The sequence below is a fragment of the Martes martes genome (genome assembly GCF_963455335.1).
Source record: "Martes martes genome assembly, chromosome: 7".
Classification (NCBI taxonomy): Eukaryota; Metazoa; Chordata; class Mammalia; order Carnivora; family Mustelidae; genus Martes; species Martes martes.
This window is the reverse complement of record NC_137894.1, coordinates 87,561,303-87,588,237: the sequence shown is the minus strand read 5'-3', so window position 1 is coordinate 87,588,237 and position 26,935 is coordinate 87,561,303.

The window sequence follows — 26,935 nt, the reverse complement described above, 5'->3', positions numbered from 1 at the left end:
GTGGTAAGGGAAGGCAAGATAAATATCAAAAAGAATTTCATAAGACTTCAAAATCTATATGGGAAAGGGGTTAGAGAAATATATATATATATCACAAAAGACCTAAAAGAAAGAGCTTTGAGGAAAGCTTTTTGAGCATAAATTCTATTATTATTAAGGGTAAAAAAAGAATCAGCAACATCCAGCCTATTAGTTCAGTCTGCTAAAGGACTAAAACGAAATCCTACCACAGCACATATGCTGTGAAGAAACATCTTGAATTACATTACTTATGCTCTCAAAAACTTAAAAAAATATGCATATTTTAGAGTGAAAACCAAAATATACCATGTTGTCGAATGGGGGTTGGAGAAGGACACTTTGGCACATGTAGAGTGAAGATTAAGATGAAACAGCCACATTTATGGTGGTGATGGACACTGGCTTTGGGGAAAAAAGTATACAGTTGGCAGATGGTTAATGGTGAGATTATGCTATTCCTGCATTTGGTAAAGAAAAAAGGAGGGGGGCACTAAGGTTTGAAAAAGTAGTAATTGTAGAGCACAGTAGATCAGCAACTCGTCTTCTAATTTTAAATGTCAAGGACCATGGTTTAAGAAAGAAATGCATTGCCTGTGGAGGTCCAGGCCTCAAGATGGCTCTCAAGATGAATTCACCACTGTGTAGGCCTTCAGGTTCAGAAAGCAGATTTTCTCGGCACTAAAAGAGGAGTTGGTGCACAAATTAATCAAGTTGCAGAAACCAATGTCTGAAAATCAGAATGCCTGAGCAAAGAACAGAAATGGGAAATTCACAAGGAGGAGGCAAAAATGGCAAGCCAAGAGATACCATTGTTAATTTGCGCATTTACAAAAAATAATCAAGGGTAAAACCAAATTGTCAAGTATGTCAGGAAATGAGCATTCCCACCTACTGCTTTTGGAAACATGAAGTGAAAGCACAATTTAACAAAACGCACCAAAATCCTTACATCTTTCTTGGCCTACATCTAAAAAATCATAGTTAAAATTAGCTGTGAAGTACATAAAGCTATATACACAAAAGCTCTCTTCAAAACATTGTTGAAAAAAAAGAAATAGAAATGGAAATAACCCAAACTTGAAAACACTGGTTGGAGAACAATCTTAGGGAAGTAGTACTGGAAAACTCTAATGTTTTCATAAGAAGCTCAATTTATTTTAACTACTCTGTTTGGAAAGAAACTTACTTTGTGAACAAAAGGCAGATGGTCTGCCATGGAAACAGAGAAGGGAGAGCTATTACCCAAGAATCTTGGCTAAAGAAGGCAAAGTTGAACATTATGGCTGTGTCTAAATATCTGCTGAAGGAAGACAGTCTCAGGAAAGCTTCTCTCAGAAACACTATCATCTTACGCCTTTTGTTCTGATTGAATGTCTAATTCCTGACAATATAGTTTGTCTTTTTTCTTTCCATAGAAATTATATGAATTTCCCTCTCCTGAGAATTATGATCAACTTGTTACTTGGATTTATCCTTAAATTTAATTAGATGACATTCTTTTTTTTTTTTTTTTTTAGCCATCTTTGCTTTGACTTTAAATATTTAAATAAACTTTTAATTTTAGAATAATTTTAGGTTAATGGAAAAGTTGCCTAGTATAGAGTTCTTACATATCCCTCATCCAGTTCCCCTATTAATATCTTAACACTATTTTAGTACATTTGTCACAACTAAGGAATCAACACTGATATATTACCATTAACTAATCTATATACTTATTCATACTATATTTCATTAAATTTATTAAAAGGGAAATGATGTGTTTAATCATTTCATGTTATTGCTTTGGTCAATATGCCTACCTATAAAGTTTTAATAAATGCTTACTCAACCTTCCTACTGCCCCCCCCCAAAAAAATCTCAAAAGCTTTTCTGTAGTCCTTAAAAATGTACATAAATTTATGTACAAAATAACGGCATATTGTGGTATGTTAAAACTAGCCCAAATCTCTGCAATGAGGGATAATTCTGCTCTGCAAATCAAGAATTGATTTAAATAATTTTAATAAAATAAAATAAGAGATTTATTTTAAGGAATTGGCTCACACAATTGCAAGGCTGGACAAGTATAAACTCCATAGGCTGGGCTGGCAGGACTCAGGGAGCCACTGACTCTGGTCTTGAGGCAGAATTTCTTCTCTGGGGAACTGAGTTTTTGTGACTCAAGTGACTGGGTTAGATCTATGCACATTAATTAGGGCAACCTCTTTTACTTAAAGTCAGCTGATAAGATGTTAACTTGTAACTACAAAATACCTTCACAGCAACACCTAAATTTGTGTCTGATTAAATCATTGGCTGCTGGGGCCTAGCCAAGTTAACACATAAAACTAACATGGCAGGTAACATAACCTCTGACCACATCCTGCTGGGCAGAAATCAGACAAAGGAGAGAGAGAGGGAGAGAGGGAGGGAGGAAGAGAAAAAGAGAGAAAGGATCATTAAGGCCCTCAGTATTTTAATTTTCAAAAGAATGGTCATTACCCATTAAAGCAGCTTTACTTTTGTCATGCTAAACATTATATAGGAATTATTAAGTTTAATTACATTGAATAAAAGTTTATATAATCAGCACCCTTTTTAACAATAGTCTTTGATACTAAAGATTTTTTTATCTATATAGACTAGGGATTAGTGGTCCTTGAACAATAGTCCTTTGTTGGAGCAAATCCACTATCAAATATTTCACCATAAGTCCCTGTAACACAGCAAAATGAATATAAAAGAATGAAAAATACTAAGTGCATACTAGGATATATATACCTTGGTTTATATAACACTAATTCGGTGCCTTTACAGTACTGGGCCTATGTGTCATTAAATGCCTTATATACTGGGGGACTCAACACCTAAATTTTAAAAAGAAAACATAAAGCAGAAAGAGCAAGGGTGCCTCGGTGGCTCAGTGGGTTAAAGCCTCTGCCTTTGGCTCAGGTCATGGACCCAGGGTCCTGGAATCGAGCCCTGCATCGAGCACCACATCAGGCTCTCTGCTCGGCCGAGAGCCTGCTTCCCCCTCTCTCTGTTTCTGCCTGCCTCTCTGCCTACTTGTAATCTCTGTCAAATAAATAAATAAAACCTAAAAAAAAAAAAGGCAGAAAGAGCATATTTCCTGATCTCTACAGAGGAATAAGTCAGAGCAAAATCTCTCTTGAATTTATTTCCCTTATTTCTGACATTCTCATATCTATGGTAGTTATGAGAATTAAAATTAGTTAATATTTTAAAACATTTTTAATATTAATATTACTGCATATAATTAGGTACACATTAGGTAAGACATTTTCATAAGTTTATACAATAGAAATTATGTCATTCACAAATCCTATCAATTAACTAACTAAAAGAGTTAAGATAAATGTCCCTGGGCCAGTATTGAGCATTCAAGCTTTTTCATAATGCAAATGATATAACATTATTTATATCTATATATTGGTTATTTATAACTATATATTTATTAGTTTCTCCTTTCTGGCCAAATTCTCCTTGCCAATTCTGTGTACCTCCTAATAGTTACACAATCCTTTCAGGGATTTGATGAAAATTATTTCCTAATATGGGAGATGCATGTATAATCGGAAGAACTAGAAATGCAAAACTGCAAACGATGATTTTTCATTCGCTGGAAAGCTACCCTAAGCATTTAAATATAACACAAACATATTACCAAAGCAATTACAGTGCACATAGCTACTCAAATCTGAACATAGACCAGTTCTAAATTGCTTTATAATCAATAATATATATCACTGGTCACAATTATGGAACATCAGAAGTAATCTAGAGTTGTATATAATTATGGTACATCCATGGCACTTTCTAATAAAGTCAGTAATAGCATTTTAAAGTTTTAATTTAAATTATAGTTAGTTAACATATAGTGTAATATTAGTTTCTAGGAGTAGAATTTAGTGATTCATCACTTACATGTAACACCTAGTACTCATCTCAAGTGCTTTCCTTAATATCCATCACTCATTTAGCCCATCCCCCCATCTACCACCCCTCCAGCAATCTTCAGTTTGGTCTCTATAGTTAAGAATCTTAGTGTTTGCCTACATTTTCCCCCCACTCCTAGGTACATGTTTTGTTTCTTAAATTCCACATGAGTGAAATCATTTTATGATATTTGTCTGTCTCTGATTAACTTATTTCACTTAGCATCATACTCTCTAGCTCCAACCATGTCATTGCAAAGGGCAAGATTTCATTCTTTCTTTTTTTTTTAAATTTTATTTATTTACTTGACAGACAGAGATCACAAGTAGGCAGAGAGGCAGGCAGAGAGAGAGGAAGGGAAGCAGGCTCCCTGCCGAGCAGAGAGCCCAATGTGGGGCTCGATCACAGGACCCTGGGATCATGACCTGAGCCAAAGGCAGAGGCTTTAACCCACTGAGCCACCCAGGCGCCCCAAGATTTCATTCTTTTTGATGGCTAAGTAATATTCCATTGTATATATATCTAACACCTCTTCTTTATCCATTCATCAGTTGATAGACACTTGGGGTCTTTCCATAGTTTGGTTATTGTTGATAATGCTGCTGTAAACACTGGGGTACATGTGTAAGGTAGTTCTATTTTTAAATTTGGAGGAAACTCCATACTGTTTTCCAGAGTGGCAGCACTGGTTTGCATTCCCACCAACAGTGTAAGAGGGTTCCCCTTTCTCTGCAACTTCACCAACATCTGTTGCTTCCTGTGTTTAGTCATTCTGACAGGCGTGAGGTGATATCTCATTATAGTTTTGATTTGTATTTTCTGATGATGAGTGATGTTAAGCAACTTTTCATATGTCTGTTAGCTGTTTGAACGTCTTCTTTGGAAAAATGTGTCTTCATGTCTTCTGCCCATTTCTCAACTGGATTATTTGTTTTTGGGTGTTGAGTCTGATAAGTTCTTTATAGATTTGGGTATCAACCCTTTTTCAGATATGTCATTTGCAAATATCCTCTCTTATTCTGTTGGTTGCCTTTTAGTTTTGCTGATTGTTTCCTTCCCTGTGGAGAAGCTTTTATCTTGATGAAGTCCCAATAGTTCATTTTTGCTTTTGTTTCCCTTGCCTCCAGAGGCATGTAAAAGTGTTTCTCAAAAATTTACAATTTTAGAAATAATTCATTTGTCAGATTAGCTTATTAAACATAAACTAGTAACATTATACTGTAAAGTCAAAATCAGCAGCAAAATAAATATCTATAGTCATTTTGTTGCAGTGTTGAAATTCAAATAGTTGAACAGATTAGACCATATTCTCACCTTGAATGTAGATCTATCAGATAGGAAAAGGAAGTATTAAGTAACAAAGTATATTTCCATGATATTGCTAAGTTACTCTGGCACTAAATGGCTCAAGTACTCAAAGAAAAATGATTGATAAGCTCTTATCCTAGCGTTTCCTCAGTAGGAAATCTTCATATCGTTTTCACAGACTCCTTGGATGAACCACACATAATAAATAGTACACTTGTCAAATAATTGATATATTAAAACAGTGGGGAAAAACAGAGACAAGACTTTTTTTTTTTTTTTAAAGATTTTATATATTTATCTGACAGAGAGAGACACAGCAAAAGAGGGAACACAAGTAGGGGGAGTAGGAGAGGGAGAAGCAGGCTTCCTGCTGAGAAGGGAGCCCAGTGTGGGGCTTGATCCCAGGACCTTGGGATCATGACCTGAGCCAAAGGCAGACGCTTAACCGACTGAGCCACCCAGGTGTCCCAAGACAAGACTTTTTTAATGTAAAACCCAAACCAGGTTTTCCCTATTGAGGGAGAATTGTTTGAATTCTTACAGAAGCTTGGTGAATTGCAGAGGCTCTTGATATATATTAGAGTCAATTAGGGAGCTTTAAAAACATTGATTGTAAATTAATCACACTGGGGTTAGGGCAGTGCTAGATATTCATATTTTTAGAGCTCTCCTGATTATTCTCGTGAACAGCCAGGATTGAAAAGTTCTGAGGCAGTAGAAAAAGAAGTGAACCTCCAGTTATACACTGCATACTGAACATATAAGTTTGCCCCACTCATTCCTCCTAAGTTCCAATGACTGAACAGAGGACTCCATTGTGCTGGAGACAAGGGCTTTATTCCTTATATACACACTATCTAAGCTTTTGTTCTTCCTCTTAATTGTCCTATGTGAAAACCCTTTATTTTATTTGTTTCACTATTTTATTTGTTTTCATGAATGAGCTGGGGGAGTAGTCCTGAAATTCTCAGGGCCCAGATGTTTGTCTCTCATTTATTGTTGTTGTTTGAAAATGGACAATTTGTAGTCATTCAATGAACCTGCCATTGTTGTTGTTTTCCTACATGTATAAATGTCATGGGGCCAAATGGAACCAAATAGTTGAAATGCTGGCAGGATTTTCCCAAGAACAATTTAGAATTTCAGTGGCCATGCTGGAGCACCTGAGATACATAAATAAGATAATCCACTGTGTAGTGGTTAAGAATCAAAGGACTCAGAGACTCCAAATATTCCATTGTTAGTATTTTAAAATTTTATATGACGAGGATTTTAAGAGAAAAATTTTATTTGTGACAATATGCATGGGCCTAAAGAGTATTATGTTAAATGAAATAAATCAGAGAAAAACAAATACCATATGATTTCACTTATATGTGGAATCTGAAAATCAAAACAAATAAATAAACAACAGAATCATAAATACATAGAAACTCATAAATACAAAGAACAAATTGGTGGTTTCCCAGGGGGAGGGAAGCTGGGGGATGGCCAGAATTGGTGAAGGGGATTAAGAGGTACAAATCTCCAGCTACACAATAAAATAAGTCTCACTTACCTACTAATACTTCATAAACATAACCCTCTTACTGGTAACAAATCTTCACAATATCTTCTAATGTAAGTGGAGAACATCACCCCAACTCCAGTAGAATTATACCCTTAAATATTGGTGAAGTTCAGACCTATACAATCAACTTTTCTAACTCAGATTGAAAAACAAAATTTTAATGAAGAATTGAGAATTGTCCTTGGATCGTGTAGTCTGGTATTCTCTCCACTTACCAATTAATATATCTCCTCACAAGGCCCCAAAAAACAAAAATCTGTTTTTACTAGAAAAAGAGAGAACAGATTGATTACAGAATTACAAGAAATACAGGGATCAAAATTTGAACATAAATGAATAACAAGAAAGATATAGAAGAGTATAAGATCTCTTAGCTGTTATCTCTGAAGTCTTTTCTATCAAAATTGGTAAAAAAATTCAGTCCTATAAACAGGGAAAAATCAATTTATCCTGGACTTTAGAGACCATGGCACTATGATCTTTAGAAACTATACTAATCTCTGTCAGAGAAAACATTACAACTACCCTATGTATCTGCTTTATTGATGGTTTTAAAACTGAAGTGGCAGATTTAATAAGGAAGCAGATGATAAGATATTCTATTTGCCTCCAGTCTGAATTACAAAAGCTGGCAAATCACACATACACACACACACACAGAAAAACAGGAAAACAAAAACAAAACAAAACAAAGCAAAAAGCTTTGAAGACACTTGGACTACTAAAGTAGAAAAATTGCAGACCAAATTAGTAACTCTTCAGATTAAGAAACAAGGTCGCCTCCAAGTCTAATGTAGAAAAAACTACATTCGTATCATAAGAAAAGGGACAATGTAAGAACATTAGCTCTGCCTTAACTGAGAAGAATAGCAAAAGTCAAAGGACAAATTTGTCTAACAAAAGAACATCATCCAAGGATAGAAGATCTCTCTGTTCTGTCCCAAATCTCCCTTACCATGAAAAGGAGACATTTCCATGCAATTTTCAGGAACACTATATTCCATATCTAGTTGACCCTATGACTTTTTTGTTATGCCTTCCTTGGAATAACAAAAATTTCAGGGGTAAGAATCTCAAATAACCCTCAAGGTTCTTCACTACTTCCTGTTTCATCTATTTCCTATCTCTCTGGTACATTGCACTATAGTCAACATGCTTTCCTGCTTAGGGATTTCCCGCCAATGAATCTGCTAGGACAAAACATACTGCAAAAATAAGATTCCTTAATCCATTTGGATCAGAAAGCCACTTTCTGGACAAAAATTGTGTCTACATGGGGCGCCTGGGTGGCTCAGTGGGTTAAAGCCTCTGCCTTTGGCTCGGGTCATGATCCCAGGGTCCTGGAATGGAGCCCCACATCAGGCTCTCTGCTCAGCAGGGAGGCTGCTTCCTCCTCTCTCTCTCTCTCTCTCTCTGCCCTCCTCTCTGCCAACTTGTGATCTCTATCTGTTAAATAAGTTAAAAAAAAAATTGTGTCTACAATTTGATGATAGCACAGATTTTATTACAGAAACATCCTCTATTGATACCTTAATTTATGAATCTGTCTCCAAGAGCTTCTGGGCTAAAAACAGTTCAGACGTGGGACACAAAGAGGAGGCTGAACCCTTAATGACTTCAATTGATCTGGCTGAAACTTTAGTGAAATTAACCTAATACTCACTAAAAAGAGAAATTACTCAAGAGTTGTGCCCCATTGTATCTGTGTATCTCCTAAAACAACTCAATAGTCCCTGTATTAGCCCTTGTATTATCCCTCTTCTGCCCATCAGAAAGATAAATAGGTGTAGCTACTGCTTTGTTTGTTTTGAGGCCATTAAAAGGTTGTGTTTCTCTGTTTCTCAGTGTTCCCCATCCCCAATATCATCTTATCCTTGCTCATTGACATAACTGTTTACTTTATGGCATTAGATCTACACACAGCATTCTTTAGTATACACTTATACCCAAGACTTACGGTATCTATTTGCATTCATTTGAGAAAATCAACAATATACTTGAATAGTTAGGCCCCAGGGTTTACAGAAGTACCCCCTTACTCCTTACAAATACTTAATCATAAACTTACAGACATTCTATTCCCAGGAATCCACTTATATACAATATGTTGATGATCTTCTGTTATGCTCTCTGAGAGTTTTACAAAATTAATTCCTTTCACCTGAGAATAGTGATACCATAAAAGAAACACAAAGTATCTACCTATGAACTCCAATTTTGTCAGACCTAAGTGCATTAACAAGGCTACCACATCAGACAGAATAGATAGTCTCTTTCTCTTCAAAGACTGGAAGCTATTTATCATTTTATCTGGATAATTACTAAAAGGATTTCTTGGTCCCATAGGATACTATAGATACTAGATTCCACGCTCTTCTGATGTGATAATTCCAGACACACATAAGCCCTTTCCTTGGGTAGACACACCAGATTTTCTCTTACAACTTAGAGAACTCCCTTTAAAAGACCTCATCTTTAAACTCCCCAATTATTACAAAATTTTTTATCCTATTTGCACTTGAAAGATCGGGTCAGGTTTTGGATGTTCCATATACAATGGACATTAAAAACCCATTACTCATGATAGCCTCTCATTGACCCCAGGACAAAAGCTTACCCTTCTAGTTCATGTGCAATAGCAACATAGTTAACTGGGGCCTCTGTGAATTCATCTTAAAATACGTATTTTATCTCATGGTTTTTCAGGTTGCTCATACCTTACTCTTGACTGAAAACACTCCCTATTTTTTTCTAGATTGATCTCTTATTTAAGGAACCAAACAAGAAGGCTACTAAATTGGCTATAAATCTAATCTGCTCAGTCCTGCTCAAATCTAACCTCCTGCCAGAAGCCAAATCTGCACAAGTTGTCAAAACTCTAGTCCTTATTTGGACCTTCCAGTCAATGGATATAAGAGAACAAAGGTATATATAGATTGTACCGATATGTTTTGGAGGTGTTTCATAACTTTTATACACTTGGAAAAATGTAATTTCTTAAATGCAGATGGTACTTTGAGTAAACATAACAATCATATAAGACCCTTCTTAGATGTCTTATTTTTCTAAAGGAATTTGTTACATTGAACTGGTCACCAGATGCCCCGTACATCTATGGATCTCACCCTTTGACTCCCCCCTTTTATAGACAAATATGACCTGATATCATAAAAGTTTCATGTGTATACTCGAGATTACCATCAATAAGTTCAAGTGGTTCATAAGAAGTATAAACCTCCGGAAGCCCTAAAGGAAACCTGGTTTCCTGGAAATAATACCACTGTAAGACTGCTTGCTCTTAAAGTTTATTAGCTACTATTAACCATAAATACAGCAGTAAAACCCTGGGAATCAACACTTGAGTTCATATTTCCCAGTTAGAGAGAAATACATATTTATATTAATTCCATATAAATTATATTAATAATAATTATAATTTTTACATATATTTTGTGTACATATATTTTAAAGTGTATTCTTCAGTTCAGACATATATATCTATATATAGCTATACATATAAAATTCTGCATATAAGTAACTTTGTGTATGTGCATACATTTACATAAATTTTATAAATAAACAAACTTTGGCCATATAGTACACCACAAAACAAATCTCAAGAAATTTCAAAGGGCTGAAATCAATGTGGCATGCTTTCTAGCTCCAGTGTAACTAAAAACAGTGACAAAAAGGTAACTAGAAACCTACATATTATTAAGATTAGGAAATCATTAAATAATTCATGGGTCAAAAAAGAAATAATTACTGAAAAAAATGTTCTAAATAATAAAATTCTGCAGTACCAAATTTTTTTAGATACAGCTAAAACTTTAATTAGAAGGAAATTTATAAACATACAAGCACTGGAAAATAAGAAGACGAAAAATCAATGATCTTTGTATCTATGTCAAAAAATTTAGAGAAAGAACAGCTTATGAAAACCCCCTAAAGGGAAGCAAATAATGAAAATCAGAACAGAAATTAATGAAATGAAAATAAACATACAATAAAAGTTCCAACAAAGCCAAAGTTGGCTGGTTGAAGTACTAAACTAAATGAAAAAACCCTAGTAAATGATCAACAGAAAGAAAAAGCTCAATCAGTGTAAGAAATAAAGGAAGAGGAGCTAATTATAAATTCTGTTGATGTTAAAGAGAAAAGAGAATATTACAAATACTTATGCAAGAAATTAAGTTTTTAGATAAAAGACAGTTCTAGAAAAGTATGTTACCAAACTGATTGAAGAAGAAAGAAAAGCCTGTAATACTCTTTGATTCCATGGGCAACACCTCCCCCGCAAAAAAAACCCTGCTCTCCAACATTAAAGAACAAGTCATTTTTATCTTACAAAACTCCTCCAGAGACTAAAAGATGATGAAACATGTTCTTTACCCTATGTGAAGCTAATATAATTACTATTACAAACCTATAGAGAACAATGCTAAAAAAGAAAATTTCAGGTTACTCTAATTCAAATATGTATACAAAAGTATTAAGCAAAACTTTCTTAAAATAAACACAACAAAATTTAAAAAGGGATAATATAGCAGAACTAATTTGATTTATCACAGAAATGCAAGGTTGATGTAGTATTAGAAAATCAACTAATGTTATCTTCCACATTAGCAGGTTAAAAGATGTTACACCGTTAATGGTACAGAAAAGAAGGGACAGATAAAATTCAACATTCATTAATTACATTTTAAAAAGAACCTGTTTGACAATGATGTGTCAGTTGTTAACAACTGTTCACCGACTATTAGCCAAAGCACCACTCCACTGTGGAATGTTGACAGTGGGGAAATCCTACGGACTGAATTGTTTCCCCCAGATTCATAGTTGAAGCCCAATGTATGAGAGACTGAATTAGTTGGTGGGCCTTTGGGAGGTAATTAGGTCTGGATGAGGGCATGAGAGTGGAGTCCTCATGGTAAGATTAGTGCCCCAATGAGAAAAGACCAGAGAGCTCTTCCTTTCCTTCCCCCTCCCCGGCCCCTCACCCTTCTTCTCTCTCTTTCTCTCCAAGATATAGCAAGAAAGTGGCCATCTGCAAGCCAGAAAGTGAGCTTTCACCATGAACCAAATCTGTCGACACCTTGATACTGGACTTCTCAGCGTCCCAAACCGTGAGAAATAAATGTCTATTGTTTAAGGCTCCCAGTCTATGGTATTTTGTCACAGCTGCCCAAACAGATAAAGACAGGAAGGTTGTAGATGTATTGGGAGGAGGTATATGGGTATTTTCCATTCAGTTTTGTTGTGAACTTAAAATTACTCTAAAAAATAGAGTCAATTATGAAAAAATGCTCTTAGCAAATGAAAAAAAGACAAAACTTACCTAACCTGCTAAAGGATATCTATAAAAACACACAGGTCTACAACCAACCTCATACTTAATGGCAAAATACTGAGATCATTTTTTTGAAATCATGCTCAAGACACAGATGCCTACTTTACTCTTTTTTTGGGGGGGGGGTGTCATATGGCCCTCTTGGGTTTTTTTTTTTTTAATATTATTATTTTTAAAAATTTCTTCTCAGTGTTCCAGAATTCATTGTTTATGCACCACCCTGAGCCTGGTGCTGGGTATCATGGAGATGCCTACTTTACTCTTAACACACTCCAGTCAACATTGCTGTGGTGGTCCTAGGCAGCACAGTGAGAAAAGAAAAACAAATTTTAATTAGATTGGAACAGGAAAAAAAGAAAACCCTATTGCTCCTTTCATTATTCACAGATGATATGATGGTATGTGAAGAAAACTTTAAATAAAAAAAAAATTTTGACGGGGCACCTGGGTGGCTCAGTGGGTTAAAGCCTCTGCCTCGGCTCAGGTCATGATCCCAGGGTCCTGGGATCGAGCCCCGCATCGGGCTCTCTGCCCAGCAGAGAGCCTGCTTCCTTTCCTCTCTCTCTGTCTGCCTCTATGCCAACTTGTGATCTCTGTCTGTCAAATAAATAAATAAAATCTTTAAAAAAAATTTTTTTTGACAAACTGAGAGTTGCTGGAGGGGAAGAGGGTGGGAGGGATGGGGTGGCTGGGTGAGGGACACTGGGGAGGGTATGTGCTATGGTGAGTGCTGTGAATTGTGTAAGACTGATGAATCATACACCTGTACCCCTGAAACAAATAATACATTACATGTTAATAAAAAATACTTCAATATTATGAAAAAATATTTTAAAAAATTAAAAAATTTTAAAAATTTGAATACATACAAGTTTTGACAGATTGGTGGATTCCAAATCAACATATATCAATACTATTTTTATTCCAGCAACAGCAGATATACCACAATTTTTTATAGATCACTTAAAAGAGCATAAATATAAAATGCCAATAACAAAATTTATATGTGACTTCTGGAGGAAAAAAATATAACATTTTAATATTTTACTGAAAATTTACTGCTTTGGAGAAGAAAAAGATTATGTGAAGAAGTTAGAAGACTTAATAATACAAAAATGGTAAATATCCCCTAAATGGTCAATAATAGAATGAAAACCCAGTCAAAATCCCAACAGATTTTGATATTTGTCTTTGTCTTTATAAAGAGTTAACATCACTTTGGAATGCAATTTGAATTTATCTTAGGACCCAGAAATTCTATTTCTAGAAATATGCTTCAAAAATATACCTTATACAAATGAACCCAAGATACATGTACAAGGATGAGAATAACTGTATTGCCCATAGTAGAAAAATCTGGTATATTACTTTTCAATTGCTGCTGTAATAAATTGTCACAAACTTAGTGGCTTAAAACAAACATATTTAATTTCTTATTGTTCTGTAATTTAAAAGTCTGACAAAGACATCACAGGCCTAAACTCAAAGTGTCAGCAGGACTGCATTCCTTTCTGAAGGTTGTAGGGAGAATCTGTTTCCTTGCCTTTTCCAGTTCCTAGAAGCCACCCATTTTCCTTGGCTCATGGCCTCCTTCCACTGTCTTCAAAACCAGCAACATGGCATACCTTTGATCATTCTTACATAGTCACACTCAGTCTCTGACCTTAGCCTAGAGAAGTTCTTCTCCTTTTAAGGAAAAATGAGACTGGTTGGGGTCCATCTAGACAATCCAGAATAATCATCTCATTTCAAGGTCCTTAACCTTCATCATATCTGGCAAAGTCCTAAACCCATTTTGCCATGAAAGGGAACATATTCACAAGTTTTGGGACATTTTTGAGGGACCACTCTTCTGCTTACTACAATTGAAAATAAACCACATATTAATGTGGTAGCTTTGTTATGTCAATTTAGTCAAACCAGGAGCTACATTTTCTGGAATCCCCTTTCCTGAATAGTTCTGTGTAAAAGAAAACTAAACAAAGGACTTCTGTGAGATTTGGAAGGAAGAAGCAAAGCAGTTGCCATTATTCTCAGATTGTTATGGTCAGGTAGTAAATAGACTAAGAAATGTAGAGGTGCCCAATAGCTTCCTGCTTGCTCTCACTCTCCTCCATTTCATGTCTAGCTTGTCTTTCCCCTTGCTGGCCCTGCTAATCAAATTGGCCCCTGGTCTACCACTAACTGCTTGATCTCTCCCAAAGCAGACACCTTTCCACAAGCTCCTTCTTCATATCCCACTTTGGTGGTTAGTTGTGTTCTGTTTTCTTGTTTCCTCTGTAAGTTTTGACTTGCTATTTGTGACACTGTTTAAGGAGGAACTGTTTAATGACACACATTCTCTCTCTGATGCCTGAATTCTCCCTTCTAGAACTTCACTTTCCAGGTTACTCCCATATTTGTGAGAAGTCTATGTCTATAATAAATCTTTAATTTTTTAAACACTCATGGTGGTCCTCCTTTTGTAAAGGAACCCTGATGGACATGGTCAATAAAAAGTGAAATGGATTATTAAACTGTGGCATTTCTGTATGTATGGCATATCCTACAAAGGAAGGAAGGGATGCAGGGAGGGGAATTTCAGTGCATGAAATGAGCACCTGTTGCCTCAAGTAAGTCACAAACATTTGAGTCTGGTTGGTGGGGGGACTTCTTCGCTTCTCCTTTTTATAATGCTAATCCCCTCACAAAGTGCAGCAGGTGATTAGCTATAGTAAGCATTGGCACCAGCATGCACTGCTCCCTAAGGAGACTAATTCTCCATCTAACAATTTTCCTTACAAAAACATCCCAGATGGAGAAAAGGAAGCAAACGCAACAACGGACTTTAAGCCAAAAAATTTTTTCAGCACACAAAGCACTGTCACTCTAATGTTTCCCATTTACTGAGCTCTTACTAGTGTCTGGCATTGTGCTAAGCATCATTTCATTTAATCCTCACAAAAAGCCAATGGAAGGCAGACCTAGTTCCCCATTTTATATATGAGGAGACTGAAGGTCTAAGAGTTTAAGTAGCCTTCCACAGGTCATGATGAGTGATAGATCTGTGAAGGAAACTGAGATCTTGCTGACTCAAGTCTGTATTTAACCCACATGGGATCCAAGGTAAAAACCGAAACATAGTATTTTAAGTAACTAGAGTTTTCCTGGCTCCATAGTTCACCTCCAAGCTTTGCTCCATGACACTTGGCATTTGCTGTTTGGACAGCATTTACTATTCTCATTTGGTTCAGGGAAACCAGTGTTCCACTCTTGGGAATAAATTAGTAAAAGGCATGGAGAGAGGAGGCCGGTCATGTGTAATAAAGCACACGGAGAAGCAATGAATCACAGACGTTTGGGGCCCAGGTTCTCAAGTCAGATGGATCTGTATCTGCATCCCTCCTCTGCAGAAAGAGAAATGGAAGAAGCAGGAAGGGAGAAATCTATGGCAGCTCTGGTGTTCTATTATTACATCTGCAAAATGATGAGATAAGTGATCTCAAATATATGAAGTTCCTTAATTTTTAAAGATTTTATTTATTTATTTGACAGACGGAGATCACAAGTAGGCAGAGAGGCAGGCAGAGAGAGAGAGAGGAGGAAGCAGGCTCCCTGCTGAGCAGAGAGCCCAATGCGGGGCTCAATCCCAGGACCCCAAGATCATGACCTGAGCTGAAGGCAGAGGCTTTAACCCACTGAGCCAGCCAGGCGCCCCGAAGTTCCTTAATTTTTAAAATATTTTTACTATTTACTATTGGGGAGAAATAAAAATATTGCTTTCTGGAGATAATGGACTTACTTTTTACGTTCTAATTTTTTGTTCCATGTATTCCTATAAACCAGCATTTTAATAAACCAAGTCAAACAGCCTTCTTCAAGAAGTCCAGATTGGATATAAACACACATTAAGCTATGGCTTGGGTTACATTGACAGGCTCAGGCCATGGTAGAACAATTGTGTGATCAGTGTCAGGGCCAGGTCTTGGGTGACAATGGGGCACATCAAGGAAGAGAAGGAATAGTTTAATCCAGCACCAGACCAAAGTAAAAAGCCACATCCTGTAATTAAGTCCATGGGTTAATACCAGGTTAAGTACTTTGAGATATTAAGGAAAGTCTAATGCCATAAGTTGCATGTATTTGAGTGAAAGGGTTTTTTGCCATAATTTCATGTTGAATCCCAAATCAGTGTGTGTCTTGAAATAGAAACAGAACAGTCAGCTGGCAAGGGTGCATGGGTAGTACAAAGTCTCACACAGGCAGATGGGCACTGCAGAAGGCTATTACTTCCCTGAAGGAATTAGTTGGAACAAAGGTTAATCAGAAATCCTATGTAACATATTCACTTCACACTGAAGACCAAAAAGTTCATTGTCTATGATAGTTCTCATCTTGAATTATGTCCAACCACACTTCCAGTAGGGGGTTCTGCAGAGAGATCGAATGATAACATCAAGAGATTCCAATCACAAAATATCTCCAGTATGAAAGATGCTGAAAATTTGAATATAAAATTTCTTCCATTATAAAATTTTCTGGGAGAAACAATCAAAAAATTAAATCTTTTTGCAAATTAAAGCCCAAATTTAAAGGCCCAAATGACGTCCAAAGACAAATATCTTGCTTCTGTGAATTAATTAATGTTCAACAATTACCTCCCTCCCAACCTTCTAATTCTATCCAGGCTCAGCTGCTATAGTTAGGGTTCTTTTAGCAGCTGAAGCTTTGGCTGTTTCACTGGAATTAGTGTAGTCTTTTAGGAATTAAGTTGTTGAATTATTCAACAATAAATTTCTCTTGAGCCTCACTTTGAAGAATTCAAAGCATTACTAAGACACAAGATTTTTGCAACTCAGGCCCACAGCCTCCAAATTTAGAAAATAAGCCAATTCCCAGCCCATAGAACCATTATCATAGGTAATAGCTTCATAGAGGCCAATGCTTAGAAACTCAAAAGTAGGTAGAAAGTCAGACTGGAGTCAATTTACAACAGTTTGTTTTTGTTTCTTTGTTTGTTCTTAAGAATCCAAGAGCTATAAACATCAACTCGAATGGAAGACCTAGCCCATTAAAGATTTCGATTATGCTGCTCTGTATATCTTATCTTGTTAGGGGTAGGAATCCAACAATACAAGTCATTCTCTTAGAGAGTAGCATTGGAAACATTACTGTATTCTCTCAATCTATGGAAAATGTATAACGGTGATAGCTGACACTCACTAATTCTAATTTGAAATGTACTTGTTAAGGAGTACGCAGTCCCTTCCAGGATGGGATCCAGTGGGGCTCCACTTGGAAAACTGTGTCCGATGTCTCATGAGCAGGCATTTTCATTCTTATGTCATAGTGGCTATTTCCCCTGACTCTTGCAAAATTGTTCAGGACTCTCTCACCTGCCTCTTAAAGGGCCTGTCTCTCATGCAGATTTCCCTGTAGAATGCTATGACCCATTCCTGTGTTGTGAATGAGTTACTCATATACTGAGTACTTGTATCCTCCAGGCATATCATAGTTGGTACATTTACTCCAATAAACAGCAAATACACTATCATGTTCAACATGGGAAATGGCATGAAAAATGTTGGGAAGCACTGAAACCAATCCAAATCAAGAGCCAAATTGAGGACACCTACATAAGGTATCTTGTGAGCCTGCGCAAGAGCAATATGAATGTAAGATTATTCCTTCCTTAACCCTCAATTACACTCACTGAAATGCCATTTGGAAGGCCTGTCTCACTGGACCTGACCAGGCCTGTCACTATCAACTTACACCTGGAATTTCACCAAATCTCTACAGTCTTCAGAGGACCAGCTGCTCTGCAAGCCAAAAGCAGCAAAAATTCTTCTGCACTTCACATAAGCAGAATATATTTCCCCTGGAATTGAATCCTTGCCCCTGGTGCTTCAGACTCAGGATTAATGATAGGGCGACCATATAATATATCATACATGTTTGGTCATAAAATGAAGCACTAAAAAAGCATTATCTGAGATTTAGCTGAGCAAACAGGGACATATGGTCACCCTAGTCACTGAGGAGCAAACCAACAATCAGGCAATAGAATAGTGAGGTTAAATAAAATCCCAGTAATATGAATTACTGATTGATCTACAGATAGGATTGCTTCCCTGTTACTGAGTCAGTGCTCCACCAACAGATGGAGAACGAGAGGCCCACATTGGGGAGATGATCACATGAGAAAAAAAGGTAGTTTACCAGTGGTTAGTACTCCATCTTCATCTTCTACTTCTTAATAATTTTCACATGTTTGAGTCTTTTCTCTTTATTGAAAATCTTCATGTTCTGCTGGATAATCACATCAGATTTTCCTACTGCTTCCCTGCTCATCCCTTCTCAGTTCATTTTGTTGCCCCCTCCTTCTCTCTTGTCAGACTTTTAAAGGTTGGATTGACCCCACGGACTTGCTTTGACTCTTTTTTCTTGACACTATGTCTCCTTAGGTGAGTTTTCATCAAATGGCTTTAAATAATATTTATGCTAATGACCCTCCAAGTTATATCCCCAGACTGGTCAATTCACCTTTGCCCCGATTCATGAACTACCTACTTACATGTTATCACTGTTGTAAACTAATAAACCCCAAGTAAAACATAAATTCTAGCCTGGAAAATGCACTCAGCCTCAAACCTTCCCTCTCTCAATAAATGGCACACCATTCATATGGTTACTCGAATGTAAAAACTTGGATTGACCCTTGAGTACACTTTATTTTTCTCTCACACACATCCACTAATGAATCACTAACTCTCCCTATCTCTACTTCAAAGGTGCTTCCCCAAATGAGTCATTTCTCATCTTTTTTTGTTGTTACAACTTAATGTAAACTATCTCATCTCTCACCTGGAATACCACATTAACGTCTTCACAGATCCCTGGTCTCCCACTCTTAATCCCCAGTGATCCATCTTCCACAGTGTCTTTCTAGGTTTATATCACTACTTTCTCTATTTCTAAAAACTCACCAATAGTACCTCATAGTGACAAGAATAAAACTTTACTATGGCTTTAAAAATCCTGTATAATCTGGCCCTCGTCTACCTCTCCAACCTATTCTCTGTATTCTCCACATTCTAGCCACACTCTTATTTTTGTCCTTTTAATGGGCAAAGATCATTCCCATTCCCAGGGCCCTTGATCTTGCTATTTCTTCTGTTATGATGCTATTCTCCAGAATCTTTGCACAACTTGATTTCACATGACTCCAGTCAACCTTCTCAGGGATATCTTTCTTAACCATGTTAATTAAAGCTCCTGGCTCTTCTCGTAAGTCCTATTTTACTTTGTATATCATTTATTGCCTGCAGAAAATCTGGGTCAATGTAATCTCTTCAAACAACACCTGGCACCTGATAAGTCATCATTACATAGCTCCTGACTGACAAATATGAAAAATCTTTCTGAAAAGTAAAACTAAAATCCATTGAAACCACATCTTAAAATTGTGGCCTTTACATATATTTTCCCTAGATCTTTATTTTCACCACCAATCTCAGTTCTGATCTCTTGGTTCATTCTCCCGTGCGTATTTCATCTTATCCCGCAAATCTGATGTGGCATGTGTTAATTCAACAGTTCCAACATCTACCTCATGGACTAATATTGTTCATAAGTTCATGAATTTACAATATGCTTTCTTTTATGTACTATCATAATTAAAAACACAGTTTGTACACTGTTTGATTCCTCTTTCTATTTTTCCTGCTTGCCAGTTGAACACAGATAGAGTTCCTGTAGACCCCCTTCTCTAAATGCAATTTCTCAGTCTTGTTTCAACTGCTGCCACAACCCCTCTTCTCTCCATACCAGCCATCGCTTCCCACATCTGGAAGTTCTAGAGAATGAGAAAAAAGGAAACCGATTCCTTTCTTACCGTACACCTGCACTTGCTCATTCCCTGTCTATGGCAAAGAATGCTTAGATCTCAGCAACACCAACACCTACATTCTCTTCTCAGCTCTCATCAACACCTGACTTTTCTCACTCTCGGTTTCACAAATTTATGCAGGCACCTTGGAAAGCTAATGCCTTATTACCACTTTAAAATTACAAGCCTTAAATGTCTGTTTCACATTGTTAGAGAGTTGAAGGTGGCTGATTTTGACAAAATCTCCTATTATATACTATGCATATATATATAAATATATTATACATGTATTATATATATAGTATAGATATATAAAATCAACTCTTATATACTAATATATAATATTACACACTATTTTAATAAAAATAGTACATAAAAACAAGTTTGTTCCCCAGGTCTTCTCCACTGGTTAAGGAGAATTGATGTTATGAAAAACAAACAAACAAACAAACAAAACTCAACAAGTTTCTATTTTTCTGTAGTTCTTGTTTTCCTTTCAGTTTTCTTTTGCAGAGGTATGAACCAGACTGCTTGCTGGGAAGCATTTTGGAGAAATTAGATTTAGATTAAATTTTATGAAAATCACTCATTCCAAGTAAACTACAGTAGACCAGGTGTTAGTCAGACTCAGAATTAGAGCAGACTATATAGCTTCTGACTTTGGCAGACATCAAGTAGGTTGCAAAAAAACATTTAGCCTATGTATCGGCACTGCGAGAATGCTTTTTTTCTCTTCCTTTCCACTTCAGGGCACTGTCTACTTTGGCAGAAGCATGGCCAAATTACATTTTTCCAGTTATGTAAGGAGTTACGTGTGGAAAGTTGGCTTAAACAGCCCTGTTTCACCTTAGTGATATTTCAGCTTCCTTTCTTGATGCTTTTCTAAATAACTGGTGCTCAGTGGTCCTGCCCCTAAATCTAGCTCAAGTGGTGCCATCCTACCCAGTCTTTGCTTTCTCTGCCACAAATTTTATCAGCTGTGCTGGCATCCTTGGGCTGGCCATACACAGCCAGCTGATCCCACTGCTAGTTTTTCTCCATCCTAAGCCCAACTCACAGAACACTTTCTATGCCTATTTGATATACTGAGTGTAGAGTTGAGAGCAGCTATACTCAGGAACCTCCTAAGGTTCCTCAGGACAGAAGAGAGTTCGGAATGCTACTAAGGGAGGAGCACAGTGGTAAAGGAGAGGAAAACTAACAAGGACATGAGAGTGGAAAAACATGAGACCAAAGAGACACATAAAATAGAGTCAGAGACAGAAGGAGAAAAATTGATAAGCAGTACATTGAATCAGACACAATTTTTAACATGATATTATTTTTAGATTAAAATGACCCAGAAATTTTAAAAAAAAATTCTAATTGATTGAATTGTTTAAAACTAAGATTTAATCAAGTCATACTGTTAAACTATATACTATATACTATAAACTATGTACTATACTAAACTATATACTATATACTATTTATGCCAGTTACTTTGTAGAAAAGTAGCATATGTTGTTAAATGTCAAAGGAACATTTTTTTAGTGAGTTTTGTTGATTACAATAGTAAATCCATTCTGTCTCTATGCTCAGTCTTCATGGTTTGAATGTCTGCTTCTTTGAACTGGTTCACAAAGTATGACTATACCTGAGAGAAAATCTGATTTCACTACAAAACCACAGGGAGAATACCAATTCAGAGATGAAGAATCTTATAATCCAGTTCATAAAAAAGGAATGCAAGAAATTTTAAGTAGAAGGGAATAGTTGAGCCAAAAAAAAAAAAAAAAAAAACTGGTTTCAGCTTTAGTTCGGGTTTGCAAACAGTAGAATTTGTTAGTCATTTCAGGTATTTGGTTTCTACAAATGTCAAATCCTTTTATTTCCATTTGCTTCCACAAAGATACCTCTAATAAAGACAAGGATTATGATAATCCATTTTAATACTCTGTACAATAATAGGAATCTTTTTACCCCAGCAACCAAAGGTTTTCCACATAAAAAAAAAAGTACTATAAAAAATCAGAAGCACTATAGCTGAGAAGGAGGTAGATGGCAAGTAACAAAATAGCAAAGATCACTTGAAAATAATTTTTAAATATACTTTTCATCGTTTCAGTTATAAGAAAGCTTGTATTTTCTGCCTCTCTTTTACTAAGTTATGCTCATTTCTTTCTAGTCATACCTACCTTCTACTGGCCACCATTTCATTTGTTAAGAAAATAAAAAAATATAACTTAAATAATGCATGAAAGGTTTTTCATAAATGTAGATTCCCATTAATCCAAAACTATAAGAAAATACATTTATTACATTTCAAGGTATAGTAAATGACTTTAAGATCGCTGTGCCCACTTCTCCAAAGAAGATATACAAATGGCTAATAGACACATGAAAAATTTTTCAGCATCACTAGCCATCAGGGAAATACAAATCAAAACCACAATGAGAACCATCTTACACTAGTCAGAATGGCCAAAATTAACAAGACAGAACACAACAAGTGTTAGCAAGGATGTGGAGGAAGGGGGACGCTCTTACACGGGTGGCAAGAATGCAAGCGGGTACAGCCCATTGGGAAACCAGTATGGACGTTCTTCAAGATGTTAAAAATAGAGCTACCTTATGACCCAGCAATTACACTACAATGTATTTACCACCAAAATACAGATGCAGTGAAAAGAAGGGGCACACCCACCCCAACGTTCATAGTAGGAATGTCCACAATAGCCAAACTGTGGAAAGATCCAAGATGCTCTTCAACACATGAATGGATAAAGAAGATGTGGTTCATATATACAATGGAATATGACTCAGCCATCAGAAAGGATGAATACCCGCCATCTGCATCGACATGGATGGAACTGGAGGGGATTATGCTAAGTGAAATAAGTCAAGCAGAGAAAGACAATTATCATATGGTTTCATTCATATGTGTAATATAAGGAATAGTGCAGAGAACCCATAGGGGAAGGGAGGGAAAACTGAATGGGAAGAAATGAGAGAGAGAGAGACAAATTATGAGAGACTCTGGACTCCAGGAAATAAACCAAGGTTACAGAAAGGAGGATGGTGGGGAAATGGGGCAATGAGGTGATAGGCACTAAGGAGGGAATGTGTTGTGATGAGCACTGGGTGTTATTTGAAACTAATGAATTGTTGAACACTACATCAAAAACTAATGATGTGCTATATGTTGGCTAAATGAACATAACAAAAATATTTTTAATTAAAAAAAGATTGCTGTGTCCTCTTAATTCTTGTTATGTCATGGTATGCTTTGTGTGCATGTGTAGTTACATACATATGTGTATGTATATGTGTATACTTTCATTTTATTCTTTAAAGCATAAATTCATATAAAATAAATACTTCATTTAAAGAAAACATATATTGTATATGGTTGAAATAATGGTAAAGAACATGCATATGATGTAGCAAATATAAGAAACTATAGCATTACTAATGCACTGCATATTTTATAAAGATAATGAAGCTGGCAAATCTTAAATGATGCTGATCACAGAACCTATCCTGACCCAAACTTCTTAGTAAAAGTGTTTTTATAAAAGTAAAATAGATGCTTCCCTTCTCTTTGCAATACTACAACTAAAAGGAATGAATACCACTGAAATGAAATAAAATAAAATAAAATGGATAAATGCAAAAAAAAGGGGGGGGGAGTGAATATTGTTTTCCTACCTATTCTGGATAAGAAAGCACCAGGAGTATGGGTAATATTTGGAGGAGCACTTGAACATCACATACAAAATGGGTGCAGGTAAAAATCTTGAGCCTAAAAACAAGCAACAACCCCTTCTCCTCACACAGGGCTCTTTGTTGCTCATTTGATTGCCTTTCGGATTTTTTCCTTTCCTGATTTTATCAAGAATCCCTTTATCTTCAGCACAGCTCAAGTATGATGCTTCAAGTACAACTGATCAACCCAGCTCCAGAAGTATTCCTAATATATTTCAAAGCAATTCCTTTGACCCCACCTTCCAAAGACTGGTCCAAGGTGGTCATGTGTGATAAGCCATGGCCAAGCTGGCTGCACTATATCTTGTGTAGGTCTGATAATGTAGTAAGAAATATAGCTTGGAACAACATACCTGAATTCTCTTAAATGGTAATAGGTAGAAACAAGTGGTGCATACTCCACCCTGACCTCAAATAGTATAAAAGACATCAAATTCAACTGGCTTGGCAATACCTCACTCCATATAAGCTTCAGAGACCACCAAAGTCTGGATATGTAAACTTCAAGAAAAGCAAAGGGAAATACTGAGATCTTACACTCCTGAAGTATATTTTGTGCATATTTTCTTCATTGAGTGTAGGTATAAGAGTAAATCAAACTAAAAGGGACATAAAACCAAATCCTTTATATATTGTTGTCATTTTTCAAACATAAAACTGATGATTTGATCCGGTCTTGCTCTCGCTGCAGGCAACAAGAATAAGTATAGAACAAGAAAGGACTGAAATAAGGATGAGACCACCAGGCTTCCTGGATATCTGACTACCATTAGGATCAGTGTCACTTGATCTGTGGAACCTAAGGGAAAACTTCTGAGAAGACAGGTTATTTAAGAAGTGGCCTGTTAAGACAGAAGATTTGCCAGCTCTGTCAAATCCCTCCTTTAAGCCATTACCCATCATCTCAATGCTATTAAATTCTGATCATCTTGAAGGATTTTCAGGAGAGTGTAAGTGTGGAACACCCAAGCCAAAGTAAGGTATGCCTGTATGGAGGTTTAGGGCCAGGGTCTGGATGCAGGGATGACTGTGGATATAAGCAGGATCTTTCCCATAGAATTCTTCAGTTCTGATGGGATTCATACAAATACCCATGGATCTGGAAGCCCAGAACATCAGCTCTTCTGGCCACAGGTTTACTATCCTTCCCACTTTCTGGCTTCTCTTCTTGGAGGGTTCTGGGAGGGGTTCTCAGAAGAACTGGCAATATCCCTCCCAGGTTCACCCCTGGACCACAGTTCCAAATAATGTCTCATTCCAGTTAGACCTAACAGGTAACCCAAACTAATGTGGGTTCCATTTCAAGATGGATTTCAAGGAGGATCTTGAACTGATCTCCTCCCATGAACACACTGGAATTATAGCTACATAAGGAACAATTTCCTCTAAAAGAAACCCCAAAAGTAGCTGAGCAATTCTTATACATCAGGTAAATGAGAAAATAAACCTACATCAACATGGGTAGCAGAGGCAGAGACATGATCTCACCGTAAACCCCAGTCCAGTGTGCAACCCACTATCTGGAGAGAACCCAAAATTCCAAGCTGCTCCTGGAGAAGTGAAGGGTTTAAACCTCATGTCTGAAACCCCAACTTTTGAGATCTGTGCCTGAGAAATGAAACCCAAAACATGTGGCTTTGAAAGCTTGCATCCGTGAGACCCACAAAGCTATAGTAAGCTGAGAAACAATTCTCAAAGGCCCACAAGCTCACCTGGCTAGCTCCCAGAGCCAGTGCAGAGGCAGCTGACTGAAAGGTACTGCTTTCTGTGAGAGGCCTGTTTGCTTATCTTAAAGCTCAGGGCTGAGGAACAAGGCATCTAACTTAACACATATCTGGGGTCCTACAGAAATATTCTCCAAGGACAGAAACCAGCAGGTACCTTCTTTGCTCTCTACCTCTGCCTCATTCCAGGTCACTAGTATCTCCTGGGAAGGAACTTGTATACACTTCTGGTGCCCTGGTTTCTACAGCTGCCACCCAAGGGATACCCCTTGAATGGCTGGTTCTGGTGGCTAACAGGGTTTACACTTAGACGTCTCACAGGATTATAACAAATGGAGAACGCATTCTTTTTTTCTTTTTTCTTTTTTTTTTTTTTAAGATCTTATATATTTATTTGCGTGAGAGAGAGAATGAGAGAGAGAGAGAGAGAGCATGAGAAGGGGTAGGGTCACAGGGAGAAGCAGACTCCCTGCCGAGCAGGGAGCCTAATGTGGGATTCGATCCCCCAGACTCCAGGATCATGACCTGAGCTGACGGCAGTCACTTAACCAGCTAAGCCACTCAGGGACCCCTGGAGAACACATTCTTAACTAGCCCAGAGCAGAGAAGCAGCAGACTGAAATGCTGAATTTTCTGTGAAAAGGGCCTATTAGCTCACCTTTACAGCAGCTGCCTGAGGGGCAGGCTTCTAATTAAACACACATCTAAGGGCCAACTGTAATCTTTTCCAGAGACCTTGGAGGGAGGGCACTACCTTTGTGCTCTCCCTGTGCCTCATTCCTTGACATCGGTCTTAGCAATGATTTTTTGGACTTGACACTAAAGAAAAGGCAACAAAAGCAAAAATAAACAAGTGGGACTACATCAAACTAAAAAGCTTCTGCACAGCAAAGGAAACCATCAACAAAATGAAAAGACAACCTACTGAATGGGAAAAAATATTCACAAATCACATATTTGTTAAGGGGCTAATATCCAAAGTACATAAAGAACTCATACAACCCAATAATCAAAAAACAAGCATCTGACAAAAAAAATGGGCAGAGGATCTGAATAGACAGTTTTCCAAAGAAGATAGACAGGTGGCCAACAGGTACTTGAAAAGGTACTGAACATCACTAGCCATCAGGGAAATGCAAACCAAAGCCACAGTAAGATAGCACTTCACACCTGTAGGGGTGGCTATTATGAAGAAGAAAAAGAAAAAGAAAAACAAAGAAGAAGAAGAAGAAGAAGGAGGAGGAGGAGGAGGAGGAGGAGAAGAAGAAAAACAAATAAGAAGAAGAAGGAGGAGGAGGAGAAGGAGGAAGAGGAGGAGGAGGAGGAGGAGGAGGAGGAGGAGGAGAAAGAAATAACAAATGGTAACAATATAGGGAATAAGTAACAGGAAAGCATTATTGGTGGGA